The sequence below is a fragment of the Muscardinus avellanarius genome (assembly GCF_963383645.1).
Source record: "Muscardinus avellanarius genome assembly, chromosome: 7".
NCBI lineage: Eukaryota > Metazoa > Chordata > Mammalia > Rodentia > Gliridae > Muscardinus > Muscardinus avellanarius.
This window is the reverse complement of record NC_137793.1, coordinates 51,442,236-51,464,961: the sequence shown is the minus strand read 5'-3', so window position 1 is coordinate 51,464,961 and position 22,726 is coordinate 51,442,236. Positions and strand designations below refer to the sequence as shown.

Below are 22,726 nucleotides of genomic sequence, written 5' to 3'. Positions count from 1 at the left end.
ATAACAGCAAGGTAAGAAAGTTATCAAGAAAAAGAAAGCACCCCATGATGGGATCATTTGAACCAGCTTTGTAAAAACTGGAACTTAGTCACAAGGGCAAATTCTAGGATGCATAGAACTGTTTGTCCTAAATAGTGATAAAAATGGAAATCCATGTTCTAAATGCTGAGAGTCCTTGACTGCAGATACTGGGTTATGGAGGAGAGCAGAGTAGTAAATTTTTATCTCTTTCTTTCTCCATTACTAGCAAGTAGGCACATTCTGATAAAAGGGACATTAAGTAAGACAATAAATGCTATCAGAAAGAGGTCGACCATTGCATACCAAATTCTCAAATACTCTGGGGGACATTCATAGGACTCTGGCAATGTCTACTGCATCAAACAAATGAGCTGACAAAATCTATAGTAGGGACATGTGCAGAAAATATACAAAAAAGAATTCTGATGCAGTTTGCTCATGAAGGATGAAGGTAAGGGGAAGTTGAGAGCGATGGGAGCTGTGTAGGGAAAAGGGATTGCATAGAAAAGGCCTAGAGACATGTGACCCTAAAGCATTATATTTTTTACAAGTAAGACATGTCACATCATAAAAATATCTCAGTACCATCTTGTAGAAAATACTGGGGAGTCATGAAGGGTCTAAAATGTAGCAACATCAGACTTGTTTTCTGCAAAGGTTAAGCCTGAATACATTGTAATGGGAGATTCTAAACCTAAAAGGAAATAAAATGCAATAGTGATAGCCCAGGTACATGAGACTGACTGGTAATAATGATAATTAGATCGCATTCTAATTGTTTATTTGCAATGCCTCCTTGATCACAATAGACAAGTTCTTTTTGTAATGTACCAAATACCCAGGCAAAACAATAGGTATTGAAATAGTTCATTAAAATTATCATTCCTGGGCCATGAGTCGGGTCATTACTGGATGGCAGGGCGGGCAGCAGGAGCAGGTGGTGAGATCCTGGAGACCCTGGGGATGGAGGCGCCCAGTCAGGGACCCTGATGCCTATGGGTGCCAACTTTCTCTGGCCACGCCCAGCAGCTCCTACTGACAGCTTTCAGAAAGCATCAACTTTTCCTAATGGATCTGTTCTTCAAATGAAATATGCCTGTACTATTTTTTTAAGTTTTGTACTTCATCACAGAGGTGTTTGTGCCCCTACATGAAATGAGAATGATTTAATGTGTGGATATTTTAGATAGTGTTCTGTCAAATATGTGAATTAAAGGATTGAATAATCCAAAGCACTGTTTTTTAAATAAGGAAGACGTCATCTTGACAGAAAATAATTTTCATTTAATATGTATTTTCTGAGATGAAAAGTGAGAGACAAAAACAGACTTTAAAGAAAATAGGTGAAGATGTTTCCTAAATAAGCAGTGTCAACTCTTTTCCCATGAAGATAACTCAGTGATGTGAAATCCTGTGCAAATCCTTGGTTGTTGTCTTCAAAACAAATCTTTGATAAGACTGATAGTGCATTCAGCTCACAGTGATAGAATTTGTGATCATCGGCATGAGTGTCCTAATACAGGAAATAAAGAAGCTTTCATCTCTGAATCCAGTAGTGCAGTCTTTTTTTTTTACTGCTGTTATTTTGAAAATATCATCATAAAAGAATCGGTACCTATTTTTTAAAGATTAAAGAATGTCAGATGTCTCCAAATAATTACCCTCCATTCTCCCAGAAGTCTGTATTACCTGCAACTCTTACTGCTATGCTTCCAACTCTTTCTCCGTGGTCAAGCCCTAAGACAGAACTTTCTGCCTGACTGTCTAATGGAAGTCTCAGTAAACTATCACTTACCAACACCAGAGGCTCAGTGCACACAGTTTCCTTTCTACTGCAGATTGGCCTTGTATGTGATATCATTGAAGCCCAGGAACTGTCTTTGTCTGCTGTGAAGGATCTTGTGTGCTCCATTGTTTATCAAAAGTTTCCAGAGTATGGATTCTTAGGCATGTATGATAAAATTCTTCTCTTTTGCCATGACATGAACTCAGAAAATATTTTGCAGCTGATTACCTCAGCAGATGAAATACCTGACGGATATCTAGTAGAAGTTGTCCTTTCAGCTTTGGCCACAGTTGAAGACTTCCAAACTCGCCCACATACTCTCTATGAACATTCTTACAAAGCTCCTACTCTTTGTGATTATTGTGGAGAGATGCTTTGGGGATTGGTATGTCAGGGACTAAAATGTGAAGGCTATGGATTAAATTATCATAAACGATAATTTAAGATTCAAGATTCCAAATAATAGTAGTGGAGTAAAAAAGAGACGTCTATCAAATGTATCCCTACCAGCACCTGTCTTCTTAGTTCCAAGACTCCTACAGCCTGAATGTGTACCTCTTCTCAGTGAAGAGTCACACGTTCACCAAGAACCAAGTAAGAGAATCCCATCTTAGAGTGGTCACCTAATCTGGATGGAAAAGATGGTTATGTCCAGAGTAAAAGTTCCACATACATTTGCTCTTCACTCGTATGGCTGTCCCACAATATGTCAGTACAGCAGGTGGTTACTCAAAGGGCTCTTTTGCGATGGAATTCAATGCAAAGATTGCAAATTCAACTGCCATAAACGCTGTGCATCAAAAGTACCAAGAGATTGCCTTGGAGAGGTTACATTCAATGGAGAACCTCCACTCTGGGAACAGATACAGATATGCCAATGGACATTGACAGCAATTACATGAATGGTGATGGCAGTCAGGGCTTGGATGAAACAGAAGAGCCATCTCCCCCAGAAGACAAAATGTTCTTCTTGGATCTATCTGATCTTAATGTAGAATGAGATGAAGAAGTAGTTAAGATAATCAGTCCATCAATAAGCAATAATATCCCACTAATGAGGGCTGTACAGTCCATCAAGCACACAAAGTAGAAGAGCAGCACAATGGTTAAAGAAGGGTGAATGGTCCACTACACCAGCAGAGACAACCTGAAAAAGAGGCATTATTGGAGACTTGACAGCAAATGTCTAACATTATTTCAAAATGAATCTGGATCAAAGTGTTATAAGGAAATTCCACTTTCAGAAATTCTCCAAGTATCTTCACCAGGAAATTTCACAAACATTTCACAAGGCAGCAACCCACACTGTTTTGAAATCATCACTGACATTATGGTATACTTCATTGGTGAAAATAATGGGCACAGATCTCATAATCCTTTCCTTGCTGCCACTGGAGTTGGTCTTGATGTAGATCAGAGCTGGGAGAAAGCAATTTGCCAAGCCCTCATGCCAGTGACCCCTCAAGCAAGTGTTTGCACTTCTCCAGGGCAAGGAAAAGACCACAAAGATTTGTCTACCAGTATCTCTGTATCTAATGGTCAGGTCCAGGAGAATGTGGACATCAGTACCATTTACCCGATCTTTGCAGATAAGGTTCTTGGGTCAGGCCAGTTTGGCAAGAAAGGTAACTCTGAAATGAAGTGGATATTTTACAGAATTTACACCATCCTGGGATTGCAAATCTGGAGTGTATGTTTGAAACACCAGAATGAGTGCTTTTTATGGAAAAGCTACATGGAGATATGTTGGAAATTATTCTGTCCAGTGAGAAAAGTTGACTTCCAGAACGGATTACTAAGTTGATGGTCACACAGATACTTGTTGTTTTGAGGAATCTGCATTTCAAGAATATTGTGCACTGTGATTTAAAGCCATAAAATGTGTTACTTATATCAGCAGAGCCATTTCCTCAGATGAAACTATGTGACTTTGGATTTGCACGCATTATTGGTGAGAAGTCATTCTGAAGATCAGTAGTAGGAACAGCATATTTAGCCCCTGAAGTTCTCAGGAACAAAGGTTACAACTGTTTTCTCAATATGTGGTCAGTGGGAGTCATCATCTATATGAGCCTCAGTGGCACATTTGCATTCAATGAGGATGAAGATATAAATGACCAGATCCAAAATGCTGCATTAATGTACTCACCTGGAGAGAAATTTCTAGTGAAGCAATTGATTTGATAAACAACCTGCTTCAAATGAAGATGAGAAAACATGATAGTGTTGACAAATCTCTTAGTCATCCTTGGCTACAGGTCTATCAGACTTGGCTTGATCTTAAAGAATTTGAAACTCGAATTGGAGAATGTTACATTACACATGAAAGTGGTTAGCTTGTCTTCTTGGAGCTCAGCTCTGCTGCTCAGCATGATGCCTCGCTATATCCCAGCACACCATGGATGCAGATCTCAACCTTAATTACATAATTTATCTTTGCCCAAAGTCAAATAATTTGAAGGATAAAATTAAGTTTATACTAAAAGGAAGGCCAGTACAGAGTCAGTTAATTTTACCATCAGGATAGCAAACAGTGCCTTTTTTCTTCCCTCAGCCTATTGAAGAGCTTTGCAAATATCTGGAATGTTTCATAAATAAATTTTTTAAGGATTTTGGGGGAGAAGTGGGGATAGACATAAAAGATTCAGTTTATAAGGGTGCAACTATGTTATCAGGACTGCCAATGAAAGAATGGAATGAGTACTGCACTTTACGTTTCAGTTCTACAGCTAGGTATTTTTAAATTAGTTAATACACATTGAATATCTCTTTTTTGAAGTGTTTCAGATTTGGGAATACTTATATACTTTTATCAGTTATATGGTTTATCAATTGAAAATCTCTGATCTGGAAATCTACAATGTTCCCAAATCCAAAATATTTTGAGCTATGAAGTACTTTCAGATTAGGGATGTTCAATCTGTGTTCTCTCCAAAGAACATATAAAAGGTTTATGATCCATTTGTGAGGAATATAGTGGCTTGTTGTTTTATTCTTCAGTAGTTTCCAAGAACCAATTTTGTTGTTGTTTGTTTGCTTGTTTTCTTCTTTCCTACACTGAGAAAAGACTTGGAGTAAAAAAAAATAATGATTTAAGTCCTTTATTCCATTATTTATTAGCTCTGTTGGTCTGGGAAAATGGCAATCAGAGTCTTTGTTTCTTTAGTCTATAAAATGAAGATCACAGTTCTCTTTACTTTGCTCAGTGTGTGGCTGCAAAGATCAGATATGTAGGAGGGTTCAGTTATCTGAAAAATTTAAAAGTATGATTTATCATTGCCCACTGAATTTAAGGTAGCAAAGAATGTTCTTGTATATGAACAGAGTAAGACGGAGAGGGCCTTGAGAGATGCCTTATTCTATGTAGGACTAAAAATATCCTTGTGAGAATAATGGAAACATTAAACAGTGCCTATGTTCTGAGTTCATTATTTGTCTTAGTTTTTCCTCACAATATCCACATAGTACATGCATTATGAACCCCATCTTACAGATAAAGAAGTTGAAGCACGAGATTAGCTCCCAAAGTTCTTAGCATTAGTTTGTATATTTGAACCAGGTTTTATGTCTCCAGAATCCCTTTTAACCCTCCTGGCCATCATACTGTAGTGTGCATCTATAATATCTCCAGAAACATTCTACATTATATCCATGATTTGTTCTCATACAGCATTTGTAGAGATAAAATACAATTAACTTGGAAAAACTTTTTTGAATTTTTCTCCCCAAATCTCTCCAAAGTTTTTAAATTAGTATGCATAAAATGAAGTCATTTTGAGTCACAAGGCAGCCTACTGTGGTTTTACTGCATAAGGTGAAAATTAACTGGAATGATGTTTGTTTGCTATAGTTATGATCAAATTTTACAAGCCATGAAATTAATTGCATGGGTTTTTTTTTGTTGTTGTTGTTTTAGTGGTACTGGGGTTCCTGGAAACCCTTCTACCTCTGGGCTATACTCCCAAACCTATTTTATACTTTTTATTTGGAAACAGGGTCTCTTAAGCCAGCGAGGCTGGCTTTGAACCTGCGCAATCCTCCTGTCTCCGCCTACCAAGTGCAGGGATTATAAGCGTGCGCCACCATGCCCAGCAATTGCATATTTTTTAATACTAAAGTTTTCTAAATAATTTTGTAAAGGCACTGTCAGATAAAATGGAGTTGAGTAATTACTCCAGATACTATATAACCTGCATAGCCAGGTTATATAGTATCTGTTTGAAGTCAAGTTGTGTTTGTATAAGAAATAATTGTTTGCTAGAAATATTTGATAGTGTGTAAAATCTTCTATAATGACATTGTTTAATACATTTTTATATTTTTGTTACACCCCACTTCTTGTAAATATTTTCAAAGAAGCTTGATAATAAAATATTTCTGTATCACCAAAAAAATCTTTCCTACTTTATTTATTTGAAATTTGAAGAAATTAATCCCATATGAAATAAATATTTTAAAAGCATAAGTAGATACCAATAAGATCTTTATTTCTAGTTCATTTTCATTTTTATTTTTCTTATTTTTGCCACATTTTCTTTGTTCTGAAAATTTATTGCATTGGCCTTTTGTTTATCTCCTTGTTTTTAAATTTGATGAGAAATATTCTCTATAATTTATTTTAATAAAATTGAAATGTGAACCTTAACACTTGTGATTTGATATAGTGTAATGTCTTGCTCTTTACTCAATAACATGTTTTCATAAAATTATTCTGAAAGTACAAAGAAAGTAAAATATCCAAAGCAGCTGTATCCAACTGATTCCACAATTTCAGAGAAGTTATAATGTTCTTGGAATGGAATTTTGATGCATCCTAATGGTATCCTGTTGTTATCTAATGATAATTATATAGTAAATTAATTTCACTAAATGACTCATGCTCCACTTGTAAAATTCAATTATAATTGTTACCAAAACTATTAAGATACATTTAAAACCAAGATATGTATGGCAATTTAATATGAATAATCTAGTGTTTGCAATAAAAATTTGGAGAAATTTTTTTTTTTAATTTACTCTGTTGTAAACAGAGCATGGTGGTGCATGCTTTTAATCCCAGCATTTGGGAGGCTGAGACAGGAGACTTCTTTTAACCCTAGACATTGAAAAGAGAGCTCTGAGTCAACAAAATATTTTCCCAGTTCTAAAACAAGAGAGGCTGAAATTATTTAACCTGAAACACAAGTGCATTCCCAGTGTGAGATTCACACACTAAATCTTAGCTGGAATGCTGTAATAGTGATTCACTTCTAAACAGCTTTAAAATCATTAGTAAATTGTGGTGTTTAGATGACTAGTAATGGTATCATTTTAAAAAGAAACTGATGTTTCCTTCAATGATACAATTTAATATTAAGTAAAAATCCAAACCTCAGTGGTCTGCCTATGATTAATGTAATTGTGTGTGTGTGTGTTTCTAAAAGCTCATTACACTTTTACTTGAAAATTAGCTCTTAGATTGTTATCATGAGATACTAGTCTTAATATTTTACAAATATCCTCAGTGTAACTGCTGGGAAGATGTTTCTACTGAATATGGTTTAATGACAGAAAATAGTGCTGTTCTTTATGCAGCAAACAGGACACCTGCCTTGATTTCATCTTCTTCCAGTTTTCATTTAGATAATACATCCTTGAAAATTCTAGTCATGCCTAATCTCCTCAAAAAAAAAACCTTTATGAACTGTCCCATATCCTGGCTGTCACCTACTCATTGTTCATTCTATTCCTTGCACATTTTGAAGCAACCTGCCAAAGTGTACTTATGTCATCTTTTACTCACATTTCTTGAAAGCAGAGACTGCTGTATTGATCTTAGAAACCTCACGACCTATTCCAGTATTTGGCTCTCAGAGGGATGATAAATTAAATTATTGTTAATGGGTTGAAGTTATCTAAAGTCAAAATTATACTTGCAGTTCATAAACTTTGTTGAAAGAGAAGATATATACTGTGTCAGTCTCTAATTTTACATGTTTGAACATATAAGCAAGTGTACCTATAAGTAAGTTCACTTGATAAATAGAGGGAAAGTTTTGATATTGGACATATAGCTAGTTTCAGAATTTTTGCCTTTATGATAGAACATGTAGAATTCATTTTAAAAGAAACTTAAATGCACAGAACAATTGAAATTAAAACTTGGTTGAGAACAAAATAATACATCCATATTCCTACTCACTGATAGGGCAACAATAATAGAGGGTTTTTTCCCAGGTATAAATGTCATATAAATAAAAGATATAGCTACCAGCCTTTTTGTTAATGGATTTGAAATTGTGGTTTCCATTTAATATGTGTGCTACATTTAAATTATTTAATGTTGAAGAAGAACTATGCCTCACATACTTATGTTCCATTCATCGAGCTGTATGGGTTTTTTTTTTTTTTGTGTGTGTGTGTGTGTGTGTGTGTGTGTGTATGTAAGTGTGTGTGTGATGCTGGGGATTGAACCCAGCAGCATTCTACCTCAGAGGTATACCTCTAGCCTGATTTTTTATTCTTTATTTTGAAAGAAGATATCACTAAGTTCTGGAGGAGGACCTCACTAAGTTGCTGAGGCTGGCAGTGAACTCGGATCCTCTTGTCTTGGCCTCTTAAGTTCTGGAATTACAAGCATGTGCCACCACATCCAGCTTAGTTGTATGCTTTAATACAATATTATGCACTTATGAGCTACCACATTATGCAAATTGTCTTTTTTATTTTGGGGCTGGAGATCAAACCAGGGTGGTGCACTTGCCAGGCAAATGCTTTGCCACTAAGCTACAATCCAGCCCTGCACTTATGTTTTAAAGACTGATAAGAACTCATGGCCTATTTACTTTAGTTAGATTCAGTTCTCCTATACAAATGTTGTAGCTTGATACAATTACTTACACTGGCTTTACTGCCTAACTGAGGAATAAACTTGGCAACCAACTTTTGGTTTTACAAGAAAAATTCCAATTATTTCTGAAGCCTTTTATTAAGGCCAAACTGTCATTTTAGCATTAAGAAAAATGCACTATCTATGGAAAGTTTAAACATAAATGTACAACCCTTAAATTATTATAAAATAAATGTTAACTTAAGAAAACCATTTATGGGTGTATCAACAGAAGAGCCTCCTATGTACTTCTCAGGCACAAGTATTTTACTCCACCTACTATTAACTACTATGCTTGTTTTTGGTTTTGGCTATATACTTACTATCCAAGTAAGAAGCCATAAACAATACTATTTAGTTGTGTCTATTTCATGAGATGTATATAAACAGAATTGTATCTTCTATGTGGTTTAATATTACCTTTTTTCATTCATCTTTATCTTTTTATGATTCAACCACATTTCTGCCAGTTGATTTATTTATGCTATTGGCTGTATATGGCTATGCTTTGCTTACTCTACCACTGAGGAGTATTTGAGTTTCTATTTGAGAATGTGACCCTCAGTATGATCATGAATACTTCTAGGATATTTGTTCTCCTGAATTTCAATATGTCATGAATATATATGCAATTAATATGTATATATATATATACATATCAATATGAATAAATATATAAATACTTATACTGTTATTGCTAATGTCAAATTGTTTTTCACAGGAAATTTGCCGAGAATTACTTGTTAGAATGAGGGTGTAAACTCAGAATTTTCACTTCCAAGTTTAGCAGCTTTTTAATATCACATAAAGGAATATATCCATCATTCTGATGCTCAGAAAGAATATTTCTGATAAGCCATCACAGTATACAGTTCTATGAGATTGCATTACAATGATATCATTTATTTTTGTACTTGATCACAATATATCATCGTAATGATAGCATTCATATCTACCAGCCTTTGCTTCTATGTTTTATTAATACTAATCTTTATTAATTTATTACTTTTAGAAAGAGAAACATCATCATAATTATTTATAAGAAATTACTAATCTGAGATATTGTAACTGTTATAAATTCTTATGAACTACATTTTTAAGATACAAATTATTGGCCATGGTTTTCCAAGCCTGTAAGTACAGCTACTAGGGAGCCTGAGGCAGAACACTGTTACGTTTGAAACTAGCCTGGGCAATTTAGCAAGATTCTGTTTCAAAATAAGTATGAAGAAAAAAGGACTAAGGATTCAGTTCAACAGTGGTAGAGCACTGAGTGTATATGAAGCTCTGGGTTTGATCTCTACTACTACAAAATTTAAACTAAACCAAAGTAAAACATAAATCATTATGAAAATATCTAAGAATGTTTACTTTTAAGATGTATTTTCTATAAAAATAATTATCTGAGAGGTTTGGTTGTCACTGTCATGCAGACCAGAAGGGGTTAGGTAAGAGAAAAAAAACTAGCTGTTTATATTTCTGACATAATTTAAAAGAGCTTAATGTCATCAAGCTTATTAGATTAACTCCATAATAATTTAAATTTCAGAGAAAATTTATGGTAGTAAACTATCCACTCCCAAGTTTTCAAAGAAAAATTGCCACATGCCAGGCGTGGTAGCACATGCTTGTAATCCCTGCACTTGGGAGGAGACAGGAGGATGGCGCAGGTTTGAAGCCAGCCTCGCTGGCTTAAGAGACCCTATTTCCAAATAAAATTATAAAAAACTAGGTCTGGGAGTGAAGCCCGGTGGTAGAAGGTTTTCCAGGAATCCCAGTACCAAAAAAAAAAAAAAAAAAAAAAAAAACCACACATAGTAGGCACAAATACTTCAAGTTTAACATTCATTTGGTGCTGAATTTAGCCTTTCTCTCCCAAAGTGCAGAATTCCCTGTGATTGTTTACCACCTGGCTATTAATTTTATAGCTAAAATTATGCATTAGGTTATCACATTTTAAATTGACTTTCACTGTCATTTAATTTTTCAAAATTCCATTGGATATAAAAAACAGAAAATGGTGAAATAAGGGAAAACTATAGAATTGTGGGATTACTAAAAAGTATTGGAAAATTACTTCCATCACATCTTTTATGTGAAGAAAATTTATTTCTGAGAGAATAAGAGAGGAAAAGAGGTGAACACTTGGATGGGTGGAGGTTTAGAAAGAAAGAACATACAGAAATAATGGGGAAAGGGTAGATTCTACTTTGTTCTTAAAAAATTTATAAAAACCAAAGATCAGTTGCTCAATAAAATTCTGCATATTTTGAAGATGCACTCCTCTATGTAATAGGGCATATATTAGGCAAGCTATTTATACCTAGAAAACTACAGTTTATTATATGGTCTTATTGAAAACTGAAGATAGTTAAAATCTTGAAAAGATTAAAAGTCAGTTTTAATGTATTGAAATAACATTATTCATCAATGTATTGAAATAACATTATTCATGGGAAGAACTTAAAATGAGTTAGCATAAGTCAACAAAGTCTTTTCAATGACATAAATTGAGTTCACTTTTTCAAGCATTTTTGTCATTGTTGTTTTATTTTATAACCCAGCTATGAGGCATTCTACCTCATAGCTACACCTTCAGTCCTTTTTTATTTTTTATTCTGAAACAGCCTCTCACTAAAATGGAGAGGGCCTCGATAAGTTGCTGAGGGCCTCAATAAGTTGCTGAGGATATCCCGGAACCTGTGATCCCACTGTTTTAACATCCCAAGTACTGGGATTTCAAGCCACTATGCTTGGCTTAATTTTTATTTTGAAACAGAGTCTTGGCAAGTTACTGAGGATCTCACTAAGTTGCTGAAGCTAGTAATGAACCTGTAATCCTCCTGTCTCAGCCTCTCAAGTACTAGGATTACAAGCGTGCACCACCATGTCTGGCCACAGTTTTGTTTTATAATTTTCTGTTTGATTTGCCCCGAATTACAAACCAGAAGTCCCGTAAGTTCAAGGGACATTCATATTTGTACAGTCAGTCACAAAAAGTAAAATATCAGATGCTTTCCCTAATATGCAGAAGCTAGAAAGAAAAAGTCATAGGAGGAACTCTAGATGAAGAAGGAGAAACTATAGATAGGCAAATAAGGCAACCTGAGAGGGATGAGAGCGGGAAAGAGGGAAATTCCCTATGTACATGCAGTACATTCACAAATTTATCAAAGTCAGACACTAAGCTGAACATGAGAAGGAGGGAAGGGGATGGATGGAAGGGGGTGAGAATTGAGGAAGGGCTAAATGAGTGATGTGTGCATGTTTGCCTCAACAATCTCGTACTCCATTAAGATGTATAACTACAATGCACCAGTAAAAGATTAAAAATGAAATTTACAAAGGTAAAATAAAAATAAAAATGTAAAACAAACAAAAATAACTTCATGGACGACATAGACCACTGGGTACAATTCAATATATTTTTAAAATAAAAATATTTCAATAATCATAAAAATACTACTAGAAACCCAGTGATGGTAGTACACACTTATAATCCCAGTACCTGGGAGGCTGAGACAGGAGCATCACAAGTTTCAGGTTAGCTTCAGCAATTTAGCAAGGCCCTTAGCAACTTAGTGAGATCCTTTTTCAAAATAATAAAATAATAGCCGGGTGTGGTGGCGCACACTTGTAATCCCCGTGCTTGGGAGGCAGAGACAGGAGGATCACACAGGTTTGAAGCCAGCTATGCTGGCTTAAGAGACCCTGTTTCCAAATAAAAATATAAAATAGGTCTGGGAGTGTAGCCCAGAAGTAGAAGGGATTCCAGGAACCCCAGTACCACCAAAATAATAATAATAATAATAATAATAATAATAATAATAATAATAAACTAAAATAGAACAAAACAGGGATGGGTTGAATGTAGCTTGGGAGTAGAATGTCTCTGAGTTTAACCTCTAGTGAAAATAAATAAATAAATAAATAAATAAGTAAATAAAGGAATTAGCAATGACAACTATTATATCTTGGTAATTATGTGCATCTGTTCCAAGTTCTTTATATATTTTAAGTATCAGTCCAATCAGTACTCACAAAAATGTGATACAGTTCATGCTTATATTATCTCTACAATAGCAGGCTCTATGAAGTAAAGTTTTTTAACCAAGTCTATGTAACTGGAAATTAGCATAATCAGCTTAATGGAGTTGTTAAATTTTAAAGAAGTTGTATTTTCCTTTATCAGAGTCAATTTAAAATTTTGGACAAGATTGTAGATATTAGTATCAGAACATCTCGGTTCAAATTCTATCTTCAAAAATTAGTTACTCCATAACTTGATCACATTATCCAATCCACACAAAATTGTTTTTTCATGGATGAAATGAAGAGTTGTTCTAGTTCATAGAATCCCCCGATCCTTAAAGAGAACTTTACAATCCCCCAAGCATAATAAGAATCTGGTGTCCAATGTGATCATTAATGGTGTTGGAAGTAGTAATATTTTAATGCTTAATATTTAATATTTAATGCTTAACATTTTAATGCTTAAAATTTGAAACTTGTATTAAGATTCATTTTAATCTTAATTTGACATCTATAGTATGAACCATTTTTCTAAGCCTCATCTATGCATTTCAGAATCATATACTTTATGACCTCAGAAAAATATCAGTCAATAATGCTCATTACTTTAGTAGCTAGTAGTAGTCATTGAAGTCTCCTCCAGTTTGGCATTAAGTTGAGGATAATTCATCAATCATCTCTGACTCTAAATCATTATACCATCATTTAGGAAACATTTTTTTCTAACTTAACCACTAAAATGTAATGAAAAATTGTCTCAAGAATTTTACTGAAATCAAGATGTCCTAAATGTATCATCATTTCTAAGACTTACAAGTGCTCTTGTCTTATATTCATCACTTGTACTTACTGCATCAACAGAGAAATCACTGTAAGGATTCTAAACTTCCTACTTTTATTAATGCTACCATTTAAGACTGATGGCTGGAGATCCAATATTATTGGTTTTTTTTGGCTTTAAAATATTGGATTAAGGAACTGTATTTATGTGTTCTTACAATAATTACTTGTCTTCATAACACTCATTAAAATTCAGAATGTTTTTGCCCGGCATGGTGGCACATGCTTATAATCCCCACGCTAGGAGGCGGAGACAGGAGGATCGCGCAGGTTCGAAGCCAGCCACGCTGTTTGAAGGGACCCTATTTCCAAATAAAAATATAAAAAAATAGTCTGAGAGTGTAGCCCAGAGGTAGAAGGGTTTCCAGGAACCCCAGTACCACCAAAAAAAAAAAAAAATCAGATTTGTCTGTGTGATTTTTTATTTTTAACATTTATCTTCCCCATTAGAATATCCAGAAGGAATGGTTGGAAACTCTGCTATATGGCCTTATTTTCCAACACTTCTTTTTATTCTAGGTTTTATCACTGTAGTAATATTGAGAAAGGCAATTACTTTTAAATATTTACTTTTCCCACTATAGGTCAAATGGTACAAGATGAAAGGCCATGTTACTCTTGTCCTTCATTGTATTCCCAGCTTTAAAATCCATCCAACCTGCCGGGTTATGGTGGCACAGGCTTGTAATCCCAGGACTTGGGAGGCTGAGACCAGAGGATTGCAGGTCAAGGACAGTCTCAGCCCTCTGCAACTCAGTTATACCCTGTTCAAAATAAGAGAATAAAAAATAGGTCTGGGTGGTGTAGCTCGGAGGTAGAATGCCCCTGGGTTTCATCCCCAGTACACACACACACACACACACACACACACACACACACACACACACAAACAAAATGCACCCAACCCTTGTGAGTATGGTGGCACATGCCTCTAATCCCACTACTTGGGAGGCTAAAATGGGAGGATTACTGGTTTGAGGCCAGCCTCAGCAACTTAGCAAGATTCTATTTCAAAAACAAAATAAAATAGAACTGGTTGTATAGCTCAGAGGTAGAATGCCTCTGGGTTCAAGTGCTAGTACCAAATAAATAGAGTAAAATAAAATAAATTCAGGTCAAAGTCAAAGCAAATGAGGGAAAATAAATGGAATGAATGGAAGTCTTTAAGATTAAATTAAATCAAATTCATAGCATACCTGTTTTGTAATTTTATGCATTAACACACTCTTAAGTGAGTGTTGGAAATATAACATTACTCAAAAAATTTGATATTTATGAAAAGATATTCCCAGTTCTACACTAAAGCATTAGTATAAATAAGACACATTTTCTCTTCTTTAATATTTTCATTAGAAAATAAAGGTATAAATGCAAATTTAATAAATGTCAGAATGTAGAGGCTTGGCAAAAAGTACTGTGGAATTATACAAAAATGGAAATTAATTCATTCTCTAAACCTTTAAATGACCTACAAATATATCTTTATTTATGTTTGTCATCTTTGGTTTTATTTAATAAAATGTATTGGTTGTAAGTCTATACAAATATATTTTAATATAGTGCTCCAAGTTAGAAAATGTTCTCTCTCAATAGCATTTAGGGAATGTTCTCTTTTAATAACATGTCAAGAATATGAAATGTTCTCTTTTTAACAATGTACTTTGTAGAAAGGCAGAAGGAAGAATTTTTACTCCTTCGATGCTTATTTCTTCTTACATGTACTCAAATACAGGATTTCTTTTTATTCTTTCTCTTTTTAAACTCAGTGTGTTAGGCACTGACTTTCCAATGTCAAACTTCTACATTAAGTGTGTATCTCTATTTCAAGGCCTCTTTAGGCAGATTTTCTTTCTGTATACATGAAATCTGAAAAGGCATATTTAAAAGTTACTTAAAACAGCAGAACCAGGTTTATATTTTTTTAGAAAATAATTGCATTGAAATCTTCAGAGATTGGCACATTCTACTTTTATGGAAATTACTAACATGAATATACTGGAAGCAGGGAGTTAATTGTATTTATAATTCAAAATGGAGATTTCAAATGTGATCCTCCAGTGGTTATGATTTTCCCTTACTTCTCTCTGAACTTTGAATTCTATCTTGAAAAACTGAGCTCTTACAAAAGTTTTACTTGCACAGAATCAACCATCTCAAAAAAGATAAGATGATCTTGTTTTAATTGAGATGGAATAGTAATTAGATACATAGAGATTAAATTCATTTTCTATCTCAGACTAATATTCATTAACTTCCTTTTTTTTTTTTTTTTGCTGGTCTGGGGATGGAACCCAGATGCATTTGAACTTCGAGCTACACCCTCAGCCCTATTTTTTATTCTTTATTTTGAAACCAGGTCTCACTGAGTTGCAGAGGGCCTCACTAAGTAGCTGAGGCTGTCCGAGAACACAATCCTCTGGTCTCAGCCTCCCAAATGCTGGGTTTACAAGCGTGCGCCACCACGCCCGGCTTCACTAACTTCTTAGTTGGATAAAGTTTATAATTATTTATATTAACTTTTAATGAAGTTAGTTTTAGGTACTCTGAGCAGATTAGCCTGAGGGTTAAGATTGAAGGTATGTATGTGGTATTTATCATCTAAATGAGAATATATAAACAAGAGAAACAGCAAGAAAGAAAGGAAGAAAATTCATGTGATAGGAAAAGCTAGTTTTATAGTAGAAAAATGTGGGTTGTAATTGTAGTTCTATTTACTTGCTGAACAAATTTATTAATTTAAGTTCTTACGCCACCAGTTTACTCAGAGGTTTTGATATGATTAAATGAAATAATATACACAAAAGCAGCTTTCAAACTGGAAGTAACAAGTATCAGTTACCATATATATACAGGCAAATATATTTTATATCTAATTGTCATGTGATACTACATCATCATCTGCACTCAACAGCCAACTTCACTTACAGAGCACATTTGGTAATCAGCTGGAGCAAGGATAATCTTTGAAAACAATCAAGTAGATAGAATTGGAGAATAGAAGGTATACTTCCATAGCTCAGCACCAACCACAACACCTAACAAAGATTACATGCTTGCAAAAAGAACTATTAGATGAAACTTCAGATATTAAGAATAAAGAGCAAGGTAAAAATTTTCATCCCTCATCAATTTAGAAATTTGCAGACTAATTGCAGACAGTGATCTGTAACAGATTTGTATTTAGGAGCTAAATTATTTTCCTTCCCCAATGGCCCAGCATCTCAGAGAGGTAAATTAGTAGTTCCCACAGCAGTACTGAGTAAGAATACTGGAATAAAAAAGTGAGTTTTTCAGGCCAAAATTTCACCAAACTGAAATCCTAAATTACAGCCAGCCTGTTGTTTTACCATCTATGTGTCTTTTGAAAATGAAAGTCTGCATACTCCTAATTACCAAGGGAACTCCAGATTAGCTCAAATTGTTTTGAATGCCATGTTGATGCTCCATATGACCTCAGACTCATAGTTTCATTGTAAAGATTAAAAAGTACCCACAGACCAGGCATGGTGGCACACACTTGTAATCCCAATACTTAGGAGGCTGAGATAAGAGGATTGCGGGCTTTCGACCTATAGTGAGGCCTTTCACAACTTAGTGAGACCCTGTTTCAAAATAAAGAATAATAAATAGGGCTGGGAATGTGACCTGGAGGTAGAATGTACCTGGGTTCAACCACCAGTACACACAAAAAAAGTACCCACAGGTCTGATTATGTCCAATTAGGGAAGAGCTTATACCCTGATTTTTTTAAAATCTCCTCCTCACTCCACAAAAAGCTCTAATTAATGCATGTATACCACATCCCCTCACCACCTATTAAATATACATACAGCCCGTAGCCCTGCTCAGAAAGAAGTTGCCATTGGTTGTGAGCTCACTTTCTCCATTTATTGACCACAGCAAAAAATTTTTCTGTCTACTCAGGAAATGAATATTTGCAAATGGTATTGAGTAGGAAAATAATCTGAAGAAAGGGTAACAAAAAAGATTTTTAACTGCACTGGGCTAAGATAAAAATTTATGAGCTATATGAACACCATGATCAGAATAGTGTTCCTTGCTGGACATGGTAGCTCATGCCAAAATCCCAGTATTTTAATTAAACTGAGGAAACTATTTCAGAGTGGATTTTAAATTGTTTACATTCCTGTTTATTTTTGGTCTCCAATCTATCATGCAGTTTGAATGCTTCATAACACTTTATCAGTGCACTATTGTGCACAATAGTGTTCTAAATTAAATTGAAGTTATCTTATTTATTTGCTATTTGTAAGAAAGCATACAACTTTCTCAAATTTTCTGAAATATCATTGTGTGTAAAATGTGGAAAGTAATAGCTATCTTTCTGTTTTAAAAAACAGTAAGACAGCGGGCGTGGTGGTGCTCACTTGTAATCCCCACGCTGGGAGGTGGACACAGGAGGATTGCTCAGGCTCGAAGCCAGCTGCACTGGCTTAAGAGACCCTGTTTCCAAATATAAAAAAGTATAAAATAGGTCTGGGAGTGTAGTCCAGAGGTAGAAGGGCTTCCAGGAACCCCAGTATCACCAATAAATAAATAAAAAATAAATAAAAATAAATAATAAGACAGAAAAAATGAAAAGCTCACTTTACCTAGGACATTTATTCTCAAATGGGAGCACATTCAACAAGAAAATATATACTATGTCTCTAGGCATAAAGGTGGAAAAATGAAAATAGAGTATTAATCAGAATTCCTCACCGACATAGAAATATAAGTGATTAAATTCATTTGAAAAAAAAATAAACAGAATAACCAAAGTTACAAAATCATGCAGGAGCAACAAAAAACATGCTGGAGAAATCACAACACCTAATTTTAAAGTATACTACAAAGCCATAGTAATAAAACAGCATGGTACTGGCACAAAAAAAGATACATATTCTGCTCAATGGAGCAGAATAGAAGACTCAGAAATAAATACATACACTCACAGCCAATTGATTTTTGACAAAGGGGCCAAAAGCATACATTGAAAAAAAGATAGCTTCTTCAACAAATGGTATTAGCAAAATTGATTAACCATATGCAGAAAAAAAGCCCCACATTTTCACCCTGCACAGAGTCAATTTAAAATGGATCAAAAAGTTAGACTAGAAATTAGACCAGAGGCCTTGAGGCTCCTTGAAGAGGGCATAGGTCCAATATTGCAACACAAAGCACAGGTAAAAACTTTCTCAACATGACCCCAAAAGCACAAAAAACTAAAAGATGGATCAATATGTGGGAATGCATTAAACTAAAGAGTTTCTGTACAGTAAAGGAAACTATCAAGAACCTCAAACAAGAGCCAACAGAATGGGAGAAGATTTTGCCACCTACTCTTCCAATAGAAGACTATATCTAAAATATTCAGAGAACTCAAGAAACTCAGCACTAATGATACAAATAACCCAATCAAAAATAATCGGTCGGGCGTGGTGGTGCACGCTTGTAATCCCTGCACTTGGAAGGTGGAGACAGGAGGATCGCTCAGGTTCGAAGCCAGCTGTGCTGGCTTAAGAGACCCTGTTTCCAAATAAAAAAGTATAAAAAATAGGTCTGGGAGTATAGCCCGGAGGTAGAAGGGTTTCCTCGTACCCCAGTACCACACACACACACACACAAAAAAAAATAATAATGATAAGCAAGTGAACTAAAGAAACACTTCACAAGTCCAAATAGCCAATAAATGTATGAAAAAATACTCAACATCATCAGCATCAGACACAAATCAAAAACTGCCCAGAAATTTCACCTAACTACAACTATAATGGCAATCATTAAAAACATGAACAACAAGAAATGATGGGGAGGATATGAAGAAGTGGGAACTCTAATACATTGTTGGTGGGATTGCAAATTAGTGCAACCACTTTGGAAAACAATATAGAGAATCCTCAGAAGAACAGAAATGAACTTACTATATGATCAAGCAATAACAATTTTGGATATCTACCCAAAAGAATGGAAACCAAACTACCAAACTAATGCATGCATATCTATGTTCGTAGCCACACAATTCACCATTGCCAAACTATGGAAACAGCCAAGATGTCCCATCAACAAAGAAATAGCTTACAAAATTATGGGATATGTACACAGTGGAATTTTACTCAGCTATAAAGAAAAACACAATTACCTCATTTATAGGGAAATAGATGGAACTTGAGAATATTATGTTAAGTGATATTAGTCAGTCACAAAACATAGAAAATCTGATGCTCTCCCTAATATGTGAAAGTTAGGGAGAAAATGAGTCATAAGAAGAACTCTAGATTAAAAAAGAGAAAAGGTCACCTTATTTGCTATAGATGATCAAATAAGATGACCTAACTGAGGAGGTAGCAGAAGGAAAGAGGGAAATTCTCTAATGTACATGATGTACATTATATTTTGTACGAACATATCAGTTTCAATCACTAAGCCAAACATGAGAAGGAGGAAGGAGAAGGGAATGGAGTGGTAATTGGGGAAGGACTAATTGGGTAATATATACAAGTATGTCTCCACCATCTTGTACTCCATTAAGATGTATAACTACAATGCATGAATAAAATTTAAAAAAAACAAATATGGCTTTTTCTTCCAGTCATGCAAGAATCAAAGATGGGAGGTATTTTTTTTTTATCTAATGCCGTCCCCAAAATAAAGAAATAACAACACAATATTTCTTTGGCTTGTTTTCTTGCCATTTAGTTTATAATATCTCAGAAGGTTTACTTTGTTGGGATTTCTGAAACCCAGGTCTGGAAATATTCCCTATGTGTTTCATAATTTACAATGTGGATATTTGGTAGATAGTCTTTTTTTTTTTTCACTGTCTCATTCTTTCTATCTGGACATTTTCATGAAGTGCTCCTCCTAGCCCATTTTTTTCTAATAGTTTTATGACTCCTCAGAATTATCCTCATCAAAGTTTGGTGATACATTTATGTCAAAAGCAATCAGTCTTTATGAAAATAGCAAGAGTAATATTTCCTCTGAGCAGACCAAATCAAGTGGTTCAAACTTGTCATGTTAGACAGAGGCTTCAGTCTCAATTTAGATTCTTCAGACTCTAAATTTGAAATAAGTCAATAACTTGCTTTTTTATTAACTAATAAGCTTCTGCATAGATATGTTATAGAGATTCAGTTTCTCAAAATGATGCACTTTAAAGGAAAATAATCTTACCATTGCTATCCTTTTATTCTAGAATTCAGTTTTCTTGTATCATTTAGTTCTAATGACTAGACTCTGCCTGTGGAACACTGATACTCCATAAAAAAGCATGTCATGAACTACTTGTCATTATGCTCAGGGAAGATATTTTTTACTCAGTTAGTGGACATTAAAATATTCTTTTTATTGACTGTATGCTGAAAATAAAACAGAACATATAACCAATTGATGTTTCCTCCACTTTTAAAACTCTGGTGTGGCTTATTTTCTCTCAGTTAACCAGAGATTTAAAAATGTGTATACAATAGTTGAGTCTTTGATAAACCTGCAATTTTTTATGGTACTGGGGATTGAACCCAGGGCCATTCTAAGTCCAAGCTACACCTCCAGCCCCATTTTTTATTCCTTATTTTGAAACAGAGTCTCACTGAGTTGCAAATATCTAAGTAGCTGAGGCTGGCCAAGAACCCAGATCCTCCTGTCTCAGCCTCCCAAATGCTGGGATTCCAAGCCTGTGCCACCATGCCCAGCTAAATCTGCAATTTAAAAATAATATTTATGTATTTCCAATTAGGTTGAGCAGTACAGTCATTTACAACAAAATTGAGAAAATACAGTGACTGTGCCTTATATAAGGCCTGCTGTGTGGTAATCATTCAAACATAGCTAGGACTGTCTGCACAACCAATGGCACAAAGGAATGTTGCATTGTAAAAAAGGCTGCTAAAATAGGAGGAGCACAGCAGAACTAGAACACATGGCTTCTATTTCAAAAGGGAGTTCTATATTTTGTACAATTTAGATCTTTTTGACTATGTTTAAATTCAGTCCTATTCAGAAATAAGGAAAGAGAAGTTACTTATTGTAATTATTTATTTTTCCTTAATATAAATGAATGTATTGGATTAAAAGTAGAAAATGTGAATCACATTTATCTCAGTCAATTATAAGCAAAGGAGTAAGGATAGAATATATAGTTTGAAATAAATCTATTTAGCCACATCCAAGATTAAGGTAGGAACATAGTCAAAAATTACTAAATTTGAGACCTTGCTCACTGAGTGAGTGATAGTAAAATAAAATTAAGGAATAACAATCTATATCCTGCTCTATATCAATGTTGTCTAATCAAGATAGCTAAAAATATCACGTATGAAATGGAGAATCTTAATTTTATGGTAGCCTTTTGGTAAACAATGTGAGCATATACCCAGTGAAAAGATTGTTGATAGTACTTGGGAATTAAAATATATTTTTCTCACACTAAATGAATTTTACTATTCAAAGTTCTTTCATATCTTTTAGACATTCATCTGCTAATTTAGTGCATGTATATTCTCCAAATAATTAAATTATAGAGATTTTTCACAGATAATCATTTACATATAAATATCCATATGTTTATATAATTTATCAATTTATTAAATATATTACAAAATCATAAATATATAAATTACATAATAAATCAAATATATAAACATGTGGTATAAATTATGTAATGTAAAATATATAATTGAGTAAGTAAATTATAAAATTTTCTTAAAATTTATTGTATAGGTTTTCATTGTATCACATTTTTTGCACAAATTATTACTTATATCAAAGAGGAGGATGATATATATGGCATAGATAATTGTTGATTCTTTCAGTAAATCCATGGGTATATTTATATTTGTTTCCCAATAATACTAGATAAAATTACAGTTAAACTTGGGAATAGTATATAGGATCATAAAGGCATCTTATGTAAGCCAAATACTAAGAGCAGCAGTAATTAAGCATAGATAGAACTGCTTAAAATATGTGCTTTAAAAGGAAAACAGTACTTTGGGGCAGAACTTCAGAGAAAAGGCAGACATAAACAAAAAATAGGAATGCCGGGCTTAGCACGTTATCACATACAATGGGAGCCATAGTGATAGTATTTTTCTCTAATTGTAAGTTAGAGATAACTGGAGTTACCCTGTAGAGCCATGTGTGAAAGACTTTCACTGGTGATACTACTGTGATGGGTG

General features: G+C 34.3%; 1 protein-coding gene and 1 pseudogene across 7 annotated transcripts in view; both read left to right on the top strand.

The window, feature by feature from the left end:
* The window catches only part of PCDH15 (protocadherin related 15), a gene marked incomplete at both ends in the record, with an annotated part of 813,688 nt that overhangs the window by 505,584 nt on the left and 285,378 nt on the right, over window positions 1-22,726 (top strand). The window lies entirely within an intron of this gene.
* LOC308265547 (serine/threonine-protein kinase D3-like) lies at window positions 1,665-4,143 on the top strand (annotated as a pseudogene). The gene has a single exon. The product of its transcript is annotated as a serine/threonine-protein kinase D3-like (transcript).